The sequence below is a fragment of the Ambystoma mexicanum genome, chromosome 12 (assembly GCF_040938575.1).
Source record: "Ambystoma mexicanum isolate Mex_15411 chromosome 12, UKY_AmexF1_1, whole genome shotgun sequence".
In the NCBI taxonomy this organism is placed as follows: Eukaryota; Metazoa; Chordata; class Amphibia; order Caudata; family Ambystomatidae; genus Ambystoma; species Ambystoma mexicanum.
Genome location: NC_090936.1, coordinates 976,694,568 through 976,713,450, shown reverse-complemented (window position 1 = coordinate 976,713,450; position 18,883 = coordinate 976,694,568).

The window sequence follows — 18,883 nt, the reverse complement described above, 5'->3', positions numbered from 1 at the left end:
TCTCCTTTCCTCCGACCTCTCTTTCTCTACCCCTCAGGTCAAGCTGACTCCAGCACTGCCACCTACCTTCTCGGTCATCCGACCCATGAAGCGTCTGTCAGCAGAGGCTTTCGCCGCTACTTTCTCTCCTCCTCCTGCACCTTTGGCTGACTCACACCCTGACACTGCGCTCTGTAACCTTCATCTCTCTATCTCCAACACTCTGGATGTCCTTGCCACTGTCATGAGGATCCTCTTGAAGTGCAACTCTTGGTATGATTTCAACCTTGCCATCCTTAAACGCAAGTGTAGGGCAGCTGAGAGGAAGTGGAGGGCAGCAGGAGCAGCCCCTGAAACTGGCCAGCCACCTTCTCCAAAGGCAGTACTGACTCAGTCCTCTCTAAGAAGGGAGCCTACATCAAAGCCCACGTCTCTGCAGCATTTAACAACTTGGCAGGACTTTTCAAAATCTGCAAGGATCTGGCCAATCCTGCTGCAGTCTTTACCTCTCCTGTTCCCTTCCAGGCCCTCAGCATGGCCTTGGATTCTTATTTAACCACTAAATCTCATAACATCCTGTCCACCCTCTCTTCTTCTACCTCCTCCTCTAACACTTCTGGCCCATCTCAGGCCGTCTCTCCTCCTCCTTTCTCCTCTTTTCCCTTATTCACCCCTCGCTCTACTTGTGGTGTTCCCCATGGCTATAACCTATCTCCCTGGCTTTTCAACCACAACCTGGCATCTCTTGCCCACCGGATCACTATCATCTGTTCCAATTTTCAGTGTTATGCGGATGACACCCAGCTCTCTTACAGGCTGCCCTCAGCCACCTCTGCTCCTTCTATCATACCAGACTGTCTAGCTGCTATTCAGGAATGGTGTGCTGCCAATGATTCTGCCTTAATGCCAGTAAGACTAATCCTCTTCATGGGGAGACCTGCTCCCTCCTTTCCTCTCTCTATCTGGCTGCCCACTCTGGGACCATTTCCTGCTCTTTCCTGTGAGGCTAAGAACCTTGGTGTCATCTTCGACTCCATCCTCTCCTTCTCTCGTCACATCTCTGACATCTATAAGAAGTCAAATTATCCGCTGCACCCCCTCAGAGGTATTCTTCCTTTTCTCACTTTCCCCCATAAACTCACTGTCTCCAGAGCTCTGGTCCTCTATAGGCTGCAATGCTGCAACAGCCTCTTTCTAAATCTGCCTGTCTCTATTCTCCGACCTTTACAACATATCCCAAACAGGACTGTGAGACTTGTCCTTGGCCTCAAGCCCAGGGATTGTATCTCTCCAGCTCTGAAACCTCTTCACTGGCTGCTCATGACTGCAAGGATCAAGTTCTAGACCCTTTCTATCCTCCACAAGGTTTTCTGCAGCATGGGCCGCACAACCTCCGACTTTCTCTTCCAAAACATCTTCCTTCTCGAGCCCTCCGCTCATCCACCTCCAAATCTCTGAGGGTCAGACGCTTTTCCAAGCAGGGAGTTGAAGGCAGATCTCCTTCCTTGCCTGAGGCCTCCCTTTGTAACAGCCTCCCTGCCTCTCTCAAACTTGAGCAGAACCACCTCCGGTTCCGGAAGCAATTCAAGACCTTCCTTTTTGCTTCTGATTTCTCTCTTACTCTCCCCTGCTGATGTCCCGGGATGCTCTGCACACTGGTCACCTGCATACCCTCTGAACTCAGACCTAGGCTCCTGCATGTCCAGTTCCCCTTGCACTGCCTCTGGACTCCCACAGCACTTAAGGGTCTGTACCTTCAACCCTACAGTCCCTTCTCTCTGCACTTATGAGCCACCCTCGGGCTCCACTGACTCATTTCCTGATTCAGGGTCCGCGGTCGGGGTATTTGCACTTTTCCCTTCCCCTCCCCCCTTGCACTACTCCCCTCCATCTTCCCCACACTTACACGATCTGAATGACACAGAAGCTAGGATCATTGTTGTTTTGTCCTCCTTTTGTTTCTGCCCCTTATCTTGTCGCGCCTAGAAACACTTGTGTACAGGCACGTTATAAATGTCATATCATATCACAGCACAGTGCAATGTGACAATGGCTTGTCATCAGCAGGGATCAGGTTCAAATCCCAAGCATGGGGATTAAAACCCGAGCCCTGCCACTGACAAACCAGTGTTGCAGGTACTGTGCTGTTTTCATTGATGCTCAATTCATTTTATTTCACTCAATAGACTGTGTCAAAGTGTCAGTTGAACGAAACCAATGGCATACAGCCCCTACGAAATAGCACAGTGTGATGTGACATTGTCTTGTCATCAGCAGGGCTCAGCTGTAACGCTCACCTGATTCCCGTAGAGGCGCCGGTCTTGACTGGGCATATACCGTATCCGACAGCAACTTCGCCAAAAATGAGAAATAAATTGACTACCTCGATCCGAAATTAGAACTGAAGGAAAACCGTGCAGTCGGACGATGTTTTCGAGAAATTCTCGGGCCAGAGTTGCTGCTGTTGGCAAGCCTTTGAGCGGAATGAAATGCGCCATCTTGGAGAATAAGTCCACGATTACTAGAATCGTATTGTATCCGGAGCATGGAGGTAGATCGGTGATGAAGTCCATAGAAAGCGTATGCCAAGGGCGAGGTGGGATGTCAATAGGGCGTAAGAGGCCTGCTGGTCTTTCCTTTTGACTCTTGTTTTGGGCGCATACTCCACAGGACATTATAAAGTCTCTGATATCTTTTTTCCAAGACGGCCACCAGAAGTAGCGCTTGATCTTTTCTGAGGTCTTGGCTATACCGGGATGTCCTTCCATTAAAGAATCGTGATAACAAGAGATTACTTTTTTCTGTAAATCTGTGCTGGGTAGGTATAATCGTTCTTGGAAATACAATAAGTTGTCCTTTACTGCAAAGTCCTTTCCCTGCAGATGCCAATTCTGTATGTCTGCTGGAGTTACAAGTTGCCTGGCTTTATCCTTAACTTCCTCTATGGATTCTGTGGCGATTACACCCAGAATTCTTTGTTTGGGAATGATTGGTACAGGTTTAGGGTTGATCAAGTGTTCTTCCACTCCCATCCGAGAAAGGGCATCAGCTTTACCGTTTTTTGTAGCAGGTCGATAGGTAATTATGAAGTCAAACTCGGCAAAGAATAATGTCCAACGAAGTTGTCTAGAGGATTGGGCTTTTGCGGTTTTCAAATATTGCAGGTTTCGGTGATCCGTAATCACAGTAACGGTGTGTCGGGCCCCCAGCAGAGAATGCCGCCAAGCCTTAAAGGCAGACTTGATAGCCAGAAGTTCCTTGTCAGTAATCGTGTAATTGATTTCAGGAGGCGAGAATTTGCGGGACCAAAATGCCACGGGATGCAACTGATTGGTTACCGGGTCCTTTTGTGATAGAACTGCCCCCATGGCAAGGCTTGAAGCATCAGTTTCCACGATGTAGGGGAGTTCGGGGCGAGGGTGTTTTAAGATTGGTGCAGAGATAAATTTAGTCTTCAAATCCTGGAAAGCTTGTTCCGCCTCGGTAGACCATTCAAAACGTTTGTTTTTCTTTAACAAGGCAGTGATGGGCTGGACTATTCGAGAGAATTCGGGGATAAACCTGCGGTAAAAGTTAGCGAAGCCTAACATGCTTTGCACACCTTTTACGGAGGATGGTGATGGCCATTTGAGAAATCCATACGCACTCCGCCAGGTGATAATATGAATCCCAAGAATTCAACTTCAGTCACGTTGAAAACACATTTTTCCAACTTAGCGAAAAGTTTGTGTTGACGCAATCTTTCGAGGACCATTTTCACGTGTTTCCGATGTTCAGATTCCGATGAAGAATAAACGAGGATGTCGTCAATGTAAACAACAACACACACATCTATGAGCTCTCTGAGGACATCGTTCATAAAATATTGAAAGGCGGCCGGGGCATTAAAAAGTCCGAAGGGCATGACCTGATATTCAAATAGCCCATACTTGGTGCGGAAGGCCGTCTTCCATTCATCGCCCTCTTTTACTCGTACCAAGTGGTAAGCTCCTCTAAGATCCAGCTTTGTATATATGCATGCTTTTCTGACTTGGTCCAGGAGTTCAGGGGTCAAAGGTAACGGATATCTATTCTTAAGGGTGATCTGGTTCAGGGAGCGATAATCTATACAAGTTCTAAGGTCTCCTTCCTTTTTTGGAACGAAGAACAAAGCTGAAGAAGCAGGGGACTTGGAAGGACGAATAAACCCATTTGCCAGGTATTGATCCAGGTATTGTCGAAGGTGAAGGTTCTCAGGCTCGGTGAGGGCATAAATTCTACTACAAGGAGGAGTAGATCCAGGTATCAGGTCGATCTGGCAGTCATAAGACCTATGAGGAGGTAGAGAGTTAGCCTCATCCTTCCGGAAAACATCTTGGTATTCTAGGTATTCGGGAGGTAACTGGGGAGTCTCTGAAGAAATTGCTGCCAGTGCAACACCAGGTGGAGGGTGACAAGTAGAGACACATTCTGGAAACTGGACCGTTCTTGCTCGCCAATCGATCAGAGGATTGTGTTTCTCTAACCAAGGTATTCCTAGAATAATCTGAAACTGAGGGGCCTTGATCACATCGAACACGATCTTCTCATGGTGTCCATCTTGACTTACTAGCGTCACTTCTTGAGTGGTATGCGTTACTGGCCCGGAGGCTATCTCCGTACCATCCACCGTAGTAATGACGTCCTTTACAGCCTTGGGACAAAGAGTTAGATTCATCCTCAAAACCATTTCATGATACACATAATTGCCGATGGCACCGCTGTCGACGTAAGCTTCAATTGCATGTAATCGATCCGGATTATCAGGGCTAATGAGGACTATAGGTATCACGAAATGCGAGGTCACGGAACTGGTTTTCACGCTCGGCAAGAGGACCTCTATTCTTGTTGGGCGAGGTCGTTTCCCTGCTCAGAGTTTGTAACTTTGGTAACTGCAGCTCCTACTGCCTTCTTGGCAGGTTTCACTGGACAGTCTCGAAGAAAGTGCCCTGAGTTTCCGCAATAGAGGCATAATTGCAACTGTTTTCTCCTTTCCCGCTCCTTTTGTGTTAGAGGACCTTTCAGATCCCCTTTTTGCATGGGTTCCCCGGAGTCTATTCCTTTGGAAGGAGTTGGCGGTTTGGAAAATACTTGACCATCAAACTTGGAACGATCGGCCTTCCTGTTATGCAGTCTGTGATCTGTTGAAAGACGCAATATAAGCCAAAAGGTCTTGATTACCTTGTCGCAACGAAAGAAGCTCATTGTCCAAGGCCTGCCCCTGTGAATGTCTTGCGAACAGTTTTTCCATACTGAGCTGAAAAGCTTGAAAATCATGGAGGACCGGATCATCTTGATTTACTAGAGGGATCGACCAGTCTGCCGCATTGCCACTAAGGTACGAAAGCACAAAAGCTACTTTAGCTTGATCAGTTGGAAAGGCTGCTGGCCGGCATAAGAAATGCAACCGGCACTGATTGATAAATACTGCAAACCTCTTTGGGTCACCAGAAAATCATTCGGGCGGAGCCAGAGGTACATTCCCAGGTAGGTTGATCTGCACTGGATTCATAGAGGATGTAGAAGGAAGATTTCCCCCAGATGCGGGTAACGGGGTCTGTCCGGCTTGTGACTGTAGCAATTGTCTAGCGAGATCATCTGTTCACTCCTTGGAAATAATCAGTTCCCTTCTTAGAGCGTTCGTTTCCTGACGGGCTGCATGCACTTCTGCCCTTAGTTCCCCAAGTAACTGGGCTAGCTGGTCGGTATCCGAGGTTTCCATAGCGCCTGGACGGGAGTTTTGTGGTAGGCTTTGCGTTCTGTAACGCTCACCTGATTCCCGTAGAGGCGCCGGTCTTGACTGGGCGTATACCATATCTTCAAAGGTGATGTGTAACACACGGCTGGCTCTTTGGGCTGGACCTCTGTGCACTGTATGTCTGGCTTGAAGGGTAAGATGTCTGCAGATAGAAAATGTGGGATTAATGAACTGGGTTATTGAATGTCTCTCTCTTCTTCCCTTTCTCTTCTCCTGTAGAACCCCAAAGGTTAACGCTCTCACCTTAGGTAAGTGAACGCCGTGCTCTCCATCTGCCTCGAGGCAGGGTGCTGTAACCAGTTTCTTCACTGGATAAGGGGAGCAGGCCTCTTGACTTCAGAGGACTGTTGTCCGTCGTTTACTGCACGAACGGTAAGTTTCAAGTAATTCTAATGTCTTTAGAGTCTTTAGTAATGATGTCTCTTGTTTTGCAGGGTTCCGGCGATGGCGGATGGCGGGCTGAAGTGAGTTGAAGATGGAGCCCGTGTGATGAATAGAAGCGCCTGGAAGCACGTAAGTAAGCGCTTGTTGCCTGCTTCACGATGCGCTCTAACTGTCTTTTTATTTTGCAGGTACAAGTTCGGGGCGGCTGCAGGGTGCCGGAATACCCACTGGGTTAGATGTGGAAAGGAGTAATGGCACGTGAGTATTAAAGTTCCCCAATGTCTTTAAACGCACCTTGTTTTGTCTTTCAGATGCGGGATGCAGCGCCGAAGGCCTCCGGAGCGTGCGAAGAGTTGGTAAGCTTTTTTCTTTCAGATGCCGGAATGCAGTGTGAAGACCTCCGGAGCGCACGAAGAGTAGGTAAGCCTTTGTCTTTCAGATGCCGGAATGCAGCGCGAGGCATTGGTGACAGCCGATGGACCAGGTAAGTGAAGAGCTGTCACTGAAGACCGTAATGCTAACCTGTTCTTTCTTGTCTTTATAGGTGTTGCTGAAGACTGGATTCAGAATGGTAAGCCTTTTTCCTTAGGCCCAGGATCAGATGCAGAAGACACGATGAGCGTTCTGCTGCTGAGGATGCAGAATAACGCAAAGCAAGATTCATCCATCGGGTGTGGTTTAAATAGCCTCCTGTAGTGCTTAGGTGTCTCCTTCCACAGCCACGCCTAAGAAAAGAGTTCCTGCTTTCCAGAAGAGTTCCAGTGTTCTGAATCTAGGTTGTGGCTCCTGCCCCACCCAACAGCAAAAGTAGTTCCAAACAGAAGAGGATCAGAGACTCAACTGGCAGGCAAGTAAGCAGCATGGTCTGCTGCAGGTAAGTCCACCCAAGCATTATGAGCCCGGCGCTTCCAGGGCTGGGACTGGGCATATTTATGAGCCTGGTGCCACTGGCGCCAGGACTGGGTCCAAAAGGTCCCAATTGGGACTGGTTGGCACTCGGAACCTGGGTTATGGATCTGCTTCCAAGGGAGTTGGGAAAACCCTGACTTTTTGGAAGCAGAGATCATGACATCAGCACGGGAAAATCAAATAAATTGCTTTTTTTTATTGTTCCGCTGCTGGGGATTCGAACCCGATCTCTGCCGCTGAGAAACCAGTGTTGCATGCACTGTACTGTTTCATATGAACACAATTTCTTTTGTTTTATACAATAGACATCTTGACACATGATGCCCATTATGGGCTTTATGTGTCAAGCAGTCTTTGAAAGAAACAATCAATTTCCACCGCCTAAGTAATCGCACAGTGCAGAGTGACACTGGCTAGTGACAGGCAGTGCGCCTGTTTGAATCCCACACATGGAAAGTAAATAAGTGGTTGCTGGGGCTGAATGGGATAAAGTGAGCTCTGGCTCGATCTAGGTTGCAGAGAGACTGCCAGTTTTCAGCCTCAGCTAGCCCCGGCCCACTTAAAGCCCGTCTCTAATGTTTAAGTAGGTGTCCTCTAATCACTGAGTGAAATCATGACATATGGAATCCCATCCAGATGAAGGTGGCTCCGAGGGCGTTCACATCATCCCAGTATCCAGCAGGTTTACCACAGGTGTTCCATATCCAGACAGTGAATTGCTCGCAGAGCAGTGCAGCATCCTTTTTACCTTACATTGTTGTTTTTTTTCATTCTGTGGGAGAAAACTTGCGTCTGTGCTTTTTTGAAAGGACGTGGCACTTACCTACTTTTTCCAAAGGGGCAAAACTGGTGGCTAATCTTACCCCCTTTCCCTCTCCGCCCACTCCTCGGACTTGCTCTGTGAGGCCTTACTTGGCCCACTGCCTTTTTATCTTCAGCTTAGTCATCCCAGTGTCCGCCCCACTCTCTGAACACCCTTTCACCTTGCCTCATGTCGCCTGGCATCTGCCTTCTCCTCACTGCGACCCATTCCTCTAGTCTTCACTGCCAGGCTTCCAGGTAATAGTGCAAGCCCTTCTCCTGTTCACTTCCAAGCCCACAACAATGCAGTGAGCATGCTGTAACAGCCTGTTACTGCTGTGCCATGGTCCATGATGGGGGAAATTCGGCATTCAGTCTGGGCTGGCAAGACTTTGGCCCCAAGTCAGGATTCTGTTTGCCAAATTTTGGGATTCTGTTTCTTCATCCCCTAGTGTGTACCTCTCACCCAGAAGAAGTGATCAACCCAGACTGACTACTGACAAACCAGCAACAGAAATGGGCATCTTCTGGAATGTGGAGTCCCTTTGAGCCCAATGGAATCTAGTATCTGGAAGCAAGGAGGAATTGATAATGATCTCGGGACCCTATATACTCATCAGGGATTGTATTATTGCGACACAACCAGGCTTGGATCGGACAAACTGATCGGAAAATTGGAAATACCTACCCAAGATCCGGTACCGATTTTTGGCATTCTAGATGTTCTGCCATATAAGCATCTTTTTTTTCGATGAGTTTTTTGCAGACAGATTTTTGCTGAAAAAGCTAATTGGATAAAATGGGTGGGTGGGTAAGGGGACATAAGGGGTAGAAGGTGGGGAATAGGGAGTACATAATGAGGGATTATGAGCATGGGGGGGCCCAAAATAAAAAAAAAAAAATATATATATATATATATAAACATTCAGTGAGTTTTTTTGGTAAAAAACTGTCAGCAAAAAACTCATTAAAAAAAACATTGGTGATGTAGGGACATAGAACCAGTATCTGAGTGATCGTCTTTGTACAATGTATGTATCCAGGTGTGATTAATACTCCAACACTCGTGAGTTAGACAACAATACTTAGGCCTCTTATAAGCCCCAGATTCCTCTTGGACTCTGCTAGGGTGGATGAAGATGCGCCTGGAGACCTTGATGGCGAATCGATGGAGACTTTTTGCAAGAGCTACTGTTCAAAGAGGTTTTACAAGACCGGATTCTGGGCAATGTTGTTAATTAAGGTGCATCTCCTCTGGAGACATGATAGATATGGAGACATGATAGAATGCATTCCAAGAAAGTAGAAACCAGGGGTTCGGGAGGGTGTGGGAGGAGGGAGAATCTGACTCCTCAGTGATGAAAAGGAATTTAGGAGTTAGAAGGAATGCACTCAGAATGTCAGCCCGTAACAGCAGTAGATCTGGGCGAAAAGGCAAATGCCATCAGCCAACCGTTACCTACACACAAGCACAGAAGATTGTTGCCTGTTTTAGTGAGAAAAAAAAAGATTCCAGGTGGTGCTAAAGAAACCTGTTGGAGCGAGAACAAGATCATGAAGATCCCGTAGCTCAAATGTGAGAAGAAAGAAGCTCTGTTCATTAGAGCCACGTGCACCTTGAAACACTTCTGAAAAAGGAGCGTGATTGGGAAGCGAGAGCGAGACCCAGGAACGCTTTTTGACAGCCAAACGCCCGGTTTCAGCTTAGTTCACTGATTGAAAATTGGGCCCAATTAAGGTAGTGGAGGCATTTTGGAAGCAAAGCATGTAAGCAATAGTGCAATGCCCCAGATGAGTCCATAAGATGGGTCCATCGGTGAACAGAGGGTATCCTGTGTAGATATCATGGTGTATATGTTTTGTGTTGCTTATATCAAGGAAGCTGGATGGAACAGGGCGGCGTTTAATTTCTGTTTATGTGTGCCCTGTTGTAATGTCAAGTTAGGGTTTGGGTTTTTTGATTTAGGAACCTTTTTACTGGGAATCTTGCCCTGTTGGCCATCTGGTCAACATCTGGTCAAGGTAGCAGGACTCAAGCAACCATCCGTTGCTGATCTCAAGTTGCTAAAAGTGAAATGTTTGCGTGTTGTATAGATTACAGTGCCTGCAGTAGTGGCCCTGTAGTTATGGTTAAATTGTTCACCTCATAGAAAGAGCACTTTTTGTGCATCTTATAACTTTGACCTCCCTGGACGAATCCTCACCAAACTTTGCAGGGAAAGGATATGCACCCCTCAGAATGACCTTGTGAAGGTTGGTGCGGTTTTGTCCAGGGGAGGCAAAGTTATAGGGGGGGTTCCCAAAATGTGTGGAACTCCTCATAGACGCAATGGAAAAAGAATGTTTGGTTGCCCCCAAAGTCCAAACTGCTGGACAGATTTTTACCAAATGGATTGGTCCCAAAAGCGTTCTTTTGTAAATTTGGTGTAAACCAGTCCAGTAGTTTTTTAACACATGGCCAAAAAGCAAGCCAAAAATAATTAGTGATATCTGGGTCCGGTCCGCGGATTCATTTCCTGATTCGGGGGCCGTAGGCACCTCTGGACTAACCAGGGTCCGGCGGGATATCCGCAGTCATTGTATGTGCCCACTAATTGGTCAATTAAAAATGTGAGGTGCGTCAAAACATTTGAAACGGACGCCATGTTGGATTTGCAGACAGTGCCCGTAGTCCGCAGACATTGCAGTTAAACATATTAAAAAACACTACATTGCACTTGTCAAACAAATGAAACAATCTCTAGGGGGGTGAGGCTTGATGGGGATGGGGTGGAAATGGACATAAAAAGCCAAAAATATGGTGTTTTTTCCTCTAAGAAGTCTGCAAACTTCTGACATGTTCAGGGACAGCCATGCATATTTCAGCATTACAGGGTCGGTGAAAAGCAGTTTCTTGATGGCTTATAACTTTGGCGCCATTCAATGAAACTGCATGAAATTATGCAACCTCATTGTAGTCCTGACCTTGAATGGTTCTGCAAAGTTTGGTGCTGTTTCAACAAGAGGAGGCAAAATGAGAGCGAGGTCTCAAAATATTTTAAACGTTTATAAATTTGGTGCTGCTTTATGAATCGGCACAAAGGTTTGCAAAAAGATTTTAGACCCTGATTTGAATGTTTTTGCAAAGTTCGGTGGGATTTTCTAGAGTGGGGGCAAAATTAGAGGGGGGTCTCAACATTTTTAGATGGCTTATAACTTTGTTACTGTTTGACGGATCTGCACAAACATTTTCAGAAAGATTATAGACCCAACCTTGAATGTGTGTGCAGAGTCTGAATGGTTTTTGTCAAGTCGGGGCTAAGTTATATAGCTATTTTTGTAGCGTGCATTTTGACACTTTTCAAAAAATAAAACATGGACGGATTTGAAGCAAACGTGTGCAAGGAGCATTGGCAAGGAAGGACCCAAAACCATGGTTTTGCAAATGTGTCTGTGTTTTCTTTTTTGAAAAGTGTCATAATGTAGGTTCAAAAAATTGTTATGTACCTTTTGGGACTGAGGTATAGCTTGTGGCCATGGGCAGTGGCCAGATTATCCGGGTCATGCCCAAGGCCATGAACCGGACAATCTGGCTACTCGCCATGACCATGAAGCACCAGCATTGGGGTTAAAATGGGCATGGCCATCAGGGACCCGCTTTGTGATCGTTTTTCAAAATCGGGATAGGTATGAATTGGAAAGAACAATTCTGCTTGCGGCTACAGCCCGAAGTGCTGGACAGGAATGCAGCAAACATTCGCCAGGATCCTCAGCAAGGACCTCACAGCATGGTTTTGCAAATTTGTCCTGTGTTTTATTTTTTCTAAAGTTTCAAAATGTACGTAGGCACAATTGTGATATTCAATTCAATTCAATTCAAATGAGCTTCATTCGGGCATAAAAATCAGAAAAGAATACAACAATAAAAACATTCCATTAATATTAAAAAGAGATGTTTAACAATTCGATTCTCAGTCAAAGTAAAAATAGAAGAAGACAAGTATATATATAGCAGCAGTAATCCCTTGTTAAAAACGTTGGGCCGGATTCACAGAACATTTCCCCATGGGATTGCGTCATTATGAAACACTTCTGTGAATTAGGCCTATTGTCTTGACATATTAGACGTTTAAAAACTGTTCTATCCGGTGAATTAGGCCTCAGTACAAGTATATGTAATATTCACATCATTTTGCTGGGACTCATGAATTGGAGAGATGAGAGTTTCTCGCAGCCCATTTCTGCATCAAAGTTTAAACAAGTGGTTTGGTTACCAAGAACGATAGAGAAGGCTCGCAGGAATGAATCCGTGTTTCCTTTATAGAAGCGCTGCCTTAATAACCATGCCCGATATATGGCTATGTTTATTGTCTGGGCACCTTCCACTCTCAAAATAGGTTTCAAATAAACAGCCCTCAGCATTTGCAGATTTGGGTAGAAGAAGAAAACGTGGTTCAATGTTTCCGGCAGCTGATTACATAAAGGGCACATTGCTGTATTCCCACTACCCCATTTTTTGGTAAATGAGGCCAGTCTCAGGGTGAACATCCTAAAGTCCATATAAAGGCTATGGGCATATGCTAGGACTCTAAGTGATGACTCCGGTTTGCTTGCAAGGTAGAATTCACCCAATTTCAGTTTTTACATGCCACCATATTTTCCCTACAACGGGTTTTCAATGCCCTCTTAACTCTTCCAGTGGCAGCCTTATCAATCCTTGCACGGTTTTCTCAAAGTGAAATCTCTTCAAGGGCATGCAATACTTTTTTTTAACTTTTTAACTGCTTGCCCCATGGGATATTCCCAGCCCCCTGTGAACACCAGGGGCCAGATTACAGAAATGTTGCACCGGTGCAAGGGCAAAGTTTGCACAGTATTAGCACTAGGGCAAAGTTTGCCCTATTTTTAAAAACACTGCGACACATTAAAAAACCATTGACCCTCAACAAGTGCAGTTTGGAATATTAGAAACACTGGGGCAAAAATTGCTGCAGTGCAAAAAAGATGCATTTTCACTACATTTTTGCAGCAGGGCAAAGTTTGCCCTAGTGCTAATACGGAATGGTATTAGCACTAGGGCAAACTTTGCCCTGATGCAAAAATGAAGTGAAAAGTATTTTTTTTTGCACTAGGGCAATTTTTGCCCAGGTGCCTATAGCATGCCAAACTGAACTTGTCATGGTACAATAGTTTTCTAATATGTGCCAATGTTTTTAGAAATAGGGCAAACTTTGCCCCAGTGCTAATACCGTGCAACTTTGCACTTGCACTGGTGCAAAGTTTTTGTAATCTGGCCCCTGTTCTTTACAGTATACCCCCAGTTCCGGGGTTGAGCATAACTGCAACCAGTATAAAGCCGGTCTATGCATGAATTCCATACTTATGGGACACAAGTCCAGCTCCATGTGAATTAGGTAATTAGGAGCACACCAGGGCAACATAAGCATGCCTTTCAGGAACTTATTTTACCCTCTTCCAGGTCAGATAGGCACGTATTCCCCCAAATTTCAGCTTTATAAGAGGCTGAGGCAATTGCTTGTTTTCTTTACAAATCTATGGCCAGGGGAAATGTCCCTCTACCATGACAGATTCAAAAAGCTCTGCACTCCACCACGATGCTTCTCTAGACTTGCAAACGCCTTGGTTTTCTGGGTTGTCCAGGACCCATTTTCATGGAACCTGACGCCCAGGTAATCATAATACTTGACTTGTTCTAAGTCATGGCCCCCAAGGTTAATGGTTAACCTTGCCTGTTTTTCAGATTTTTGCTTAAATACAAGCACCTTGTTGTTTTCAGTGTTCAAGGATAATTTCAGCTCCTTACACTTCTTTACAAAGGAACCCAAAGTTGCTCTTAGTCCTTGGGGCGAGGTAGCGAAAAGGAAGGCATCAACAGTAAAGAAGAATGCCAGGTATCTCTCTAGCCTCAATTTTGGTGGATCCCGGCACTCCTCTAGCAGAGTACCAATCACTTCCTCAATATAGATGCAAAATAGCGAGGACACGCCCATGTCTCAAGTCCTTGGTTACCTGCATTTGTGGTGATGTTTCACCTGCCAACCCATAGCGAACCGCTGCCGTGTCGTCAGTATATAACAGTTCAACCAATGTCAGTAGACCGCTTGGAAATTTTCTTTTAGCTAGGATCTGCCGCAGGATGTCTCTGCAGAGTCCATTTAAGGCCGTTTTGAGATCTGCAACTAGCGTGCAGAGTTTTTTTTCAAGATTGTATATTTCTGGACCAAAACAAATAATTGGAAGCATTGTTCTATTGTCCCCCTACCTTTGTGGAAACCCTACCTGTAAAGTATGAACAATTTCCTGTTCGTCCACCCATTCTTGGAAGTATGTTAAAAGGACCTTAGCAAAAAAAAAGAAATTCAGTGCTATCAAGCAAATAAATTGGTTGATAATTGCCCGGGAGGTGCTTCTCCCCTTTTTAAATATTGGTACTATTATGGCTCTACGTCACAATACTGTGAACAAGCCCCAAGTTATATAGAACTCTGGCTGGTGGTGCTTCAAGATTTAACCCTGTCAGATAGGGCTCAACTCTGCCCCATCCATAGAGTGACAAGAAATGCTCAAACCACTTGTCTGGGACTATATTACAATGTAAATACCTGCTAGCCTCTATTTCAGCTCCAGAAACTATTTTCCCAAATCCCACAGCATCCCTTTCATCATAGGCATACCCTAGGTGCTTCCACTCATATATAAGGAACTCAAACTTCTTGATATTAATTAACCTCTTATAAAGGGATCTTAACCTCCGTACATCAGCCCTATATAGTGCCAGCCCTTCATCATACCAGGCTAGTACAGTATTCTTGGCTTCAATGCAATTTTGATCGTACCACAGGGTACTATATCGGTCCTTCCGTCTAACTGTTCATTTTGAAATTGTGACAAATGGAAGGATGTAATCTATTAGAGTCTTAAATTCACTGGTTGTTTCGCTGTCCGTGTCTCCTTGTCTACAAATTCATTCAATGGGTGGGAGTATAGCATTGTAGAGCCCTGGTTTCTTTTCGTGGTCCACTATATTGGCCCCTTTAACAGCTCTATGAGCATGTCCTGTCACCAAATTAGCTTGACTTGAATGTTATGCCAAATTGGTAGGTAAGTTAACCCCGCCAAGGGCCAGAATAATAACCAGGGATTTATGATCGCTATCATACCTATCTATAATCTCAAAATCCATGACCCAGTTCCAATCTCTAGCTAAGACAAAGATGTAATCAATCAATATGGAACTGTTCATGTCAAAATAGGTTTTCCTCGCTGGTTGATCTTTCAAAAACCTACCATTGCATGCTCTGAGTTCAATTGCATAAAATGAGTGATCTACCGATATAGCTAACTTATATCTTTTCACAGGCCTTTGGGCACCAAGTGACAGTATATTCAAAGCACCATTTTGGTCTTCACAAGAGCCATCCATTTCCACTATGGGCCATTTGCATGTTAAGGTCACAAACAACTATCACAAGAGTGCAACTCTGATTTAAGGGCTCCCATGTATTTATCAGCTCAGTTACTTTGTCTATGATATCATTGTCTTTGGTGTATTATACAAGTAGAAACATCTGCTGCCCATCATGGGTGCCAGCCACCAGGCATTGCATGTCAACCATACTAGAAGCTCGATGCTTCACCTGCCATTTAAGATTCAAGTCAACAAGAATAATCAAGCCCCCACTAGGCCTTCCATTTTGTCCCTTCTGGTCCAAAATCTGAAATACCTGGAAACCCTGAAAAGTTACCAAGCCATTGGCCCAGTTGTCCTGGAGAAATGTGTTGGTATCCCCTTATGAAATCACAGAAATCTGGATTTAATAAATGTCTAGCTAGGCCTGCTATGTTCCATGAGATCATTTTACATGAAAGAACTCAGTAAACGGTGGCTTAGGACTCTCTATCAGTCATTCCACTTCGAGTCCCTGTCTGTCCACATTTGAGCCTATGCCAGCTATATTATTAGAGAGCGTAGAGTTAGGAAGGACATTCACCCTCGCCCTGGGAACACTCCCAATAGCCAACATTGGGACCCATAGGACATCTCTTGCTATTTGCAAGATGTACATTGTTGATGGTTAGAAAAGCCTGGGTCCGCTGTTTTACCCTTAGGAATATTGCAGTGCCTGATGGTGGATTAGTTCAAAAATAAGTGGACCATCCACTTTAACGGTACCTCAAAATACCTTCCCTAATACTCTAAAAGCTATCCCGACGGTCTGCACCATGAAATGCATGTTAAATACTATATCTTTGCTAAAACATGCCATTAGGGTTGCACCTATTATCCAGGAACTAGACCTGGAGGTAGGCGCCATCACAGAGACATGGGCCTGTGAGGCTGCAGATCCCGTACTGGAGCTAGCGATCCCAGATGGCTACAATATTAGGAAGGACAGAACCACTAGTGGGGGGGTGGCCCTTACAAAACGGTCACAGTACAAAACATGGGACTGTAAAATCCATACCGGCACTGAACTTCTCTTGATCAAATTAGCAGTCAGTTCTGAAACCACTCTGAACATTCTCTTATTATATAGAGCTCCTACACCAGATACCACTTTTCCAGCCACTTTGAATAGCCTTCTTTTATCTATCGTAAAACCCAACTCAAAACTCATTTTATTGTGTGATTTCAATTTGTGGATGGAATGTGCCACGGATGCTATAGCTAAAGTCATGGATGATGTCACTGTGGATGATGTTCACTACAGACCTGGATATGCCAAAAAAACTGTTTGAACTCGATTGGTGTACCTCTCTCAACAACATGAGATCATACAAACTTTACAAGGAATATCACTTATTTACACGCAAACGTATCCCCAGATACGATTATATTGAGCTCTTTCCCTGTAATTCTACCCGGAAGATGTTTCTTTGGTTTAAATTTAATTTGTTCCATACCAAAGAAAGAGTAGTAAAATGGGTTGGGCATAAGTTGTATGCGTGGAGCCCTCATTGCAGATTTCCTATGTGCACTGCAACCATTGAAACATTAAAACATTTGATTTTATATTGTCCCCATTTTAAGATTCAAAGAACGATTTTATTCACTGTATTTGTAAATATTAATTTTACTGATTGCCTGCCTTTCCTTTGGGCTAGATTGATGCAAGGCAACCACAAACCGCTCATATATGCTTTAACGAAATTATGTAATGTAATTGTAAGAGAATTGGAAAAAGATTGCTACATGAATATTTCATGAATTATGCATTCGCTTTTCTCTACCCTTTGCAAACCTGTATAAGATCGATGATCCATGCCCATTTTAATGAGTAGATATTTCTATCGTCTATTTCCTTTGCTTCCCCTTTTCTTTTCTTTTCTTCGTCTAGCAATATGTCATAGGAATTCTTGGTCTGTAATTTTACTTGAAGGATGGCCTCTGTTTTATCCCTTTTCTATGTTTACATACTGTAATGTTCGATGTCTGAAGGTACCTTATGTTTTGTCTCTCTCAATATATTGGACTGTATTTCTCTCCCTTTTGTAAAGACTCTCCTACTTGTTAGAAGCGTCAAACACAAATAAATAATAATAAAAAATTTTTTTAACAAAAAGTCATGGAGAATACCCTAGATTCCTTGGGCTTGTCTCATCATGTTAGAGATCCAACTCATATCAAGGGACACACTTCGGACTGGATGTCCTCCCCGAATATTACTCTTCTTAATATAGAGGTTAATGCCAGGCCCTGGTCAGACCATTCCTTCATATGTTTTCAAATACACTGATTGTTTTCAAAAAAAGGTTACGCTACTAAAGATTTTAATAAAGGCGAGAAATCAAAGGAAGCTGACGCTCACGCATTTGGCTGATTGGGCTACTTCCCTGAATAACAAGATATGTAGTATTGATAACTTGGAAGAAACTTCAACTACGCTCATGAATTCTCTAGACTCAGTCACAGAGAAGCTTGCACCTATCAAAAACAAAATACAACCCATGACAGCATGTAACCCCTGGTTCAATTACAATTTAAAGGAACTTAAATCCCCCAAAAAAACTTTTCTATGCTTAGCATCAGTGTAGAGATCCTCGCAGCCTTGCAAGTTATAAAAAATCCTCAATAGAATATAAACGGGCTATATACACCGCTAAAAAAGAATCCTTTAACACAAGAATATTAAACGCTAAGTCAGATAGTAGAGAACACTTTAAAATCTTGAAATCTTGAAGGAGCAATCTCATACACCTAGTCCTATACAGGATACCATTCTTAAAGATGAATCATGGTGCACAGAAATTCAACATGCCATGTCTGACAAGCTCAACACAAATTATAGAAAGGATTGATGAAAAAAAACTCACTATGTCGGAACAGGCCCTAGTAGCTTATTTACACACTTCTGCTAATAACGCTGACGTTCAATCTGCCTTTAGCTTTCAGCCAATATTAGAACAAGACTTGGCCAAAGTCATAATGCAACTCAAAAGCAACAGCTGTAAAGGAGATCCTTGTTCATCGATTATAATTAAAGAATGCTTCCCCCTTCTTATCCCTGCTCTTACGAAATTCGTTAATTCTTCCTTTGCCAAAAAACAAGGTTCCTGATAACATCAAGAATGCATGGATTACTCCATTACTTAAGAAGCCTAATCTCTGTCCTTGCACAGCTTTGAATTACAGACCCATTATTAATACCACCTTGCTGTTGAAGATTTTAAATAGAGTTGCATACAACCAGATCTCTATCTTCCTGGAACAGAATCATATTAATCATGATTATCAGTCGGGCTTCCGTACAAATCGTGGAACCGAGACTGCTCTGTTGGCACTTAAGTCCCACCTACTCCGCAGGATGGATGGGGGTCTTATATATCGTTTCTCATGATTCTTGACTTATCAGCAGAGTTTGACCTGTTGGATCATTCCCTCTTATCCACCAGGTTACAAAATAAGGCTAACTTTTCCCAAGCAGCAGTAGATTGGATTACCTCGTTCCTGGAGGGGAGGCAAGTCAGAGTGGCTAGCGACAGTGCTGAAGCAAAACCTTTCACTCTTATTTATGGTGTTCCTCAGGGGGCCTG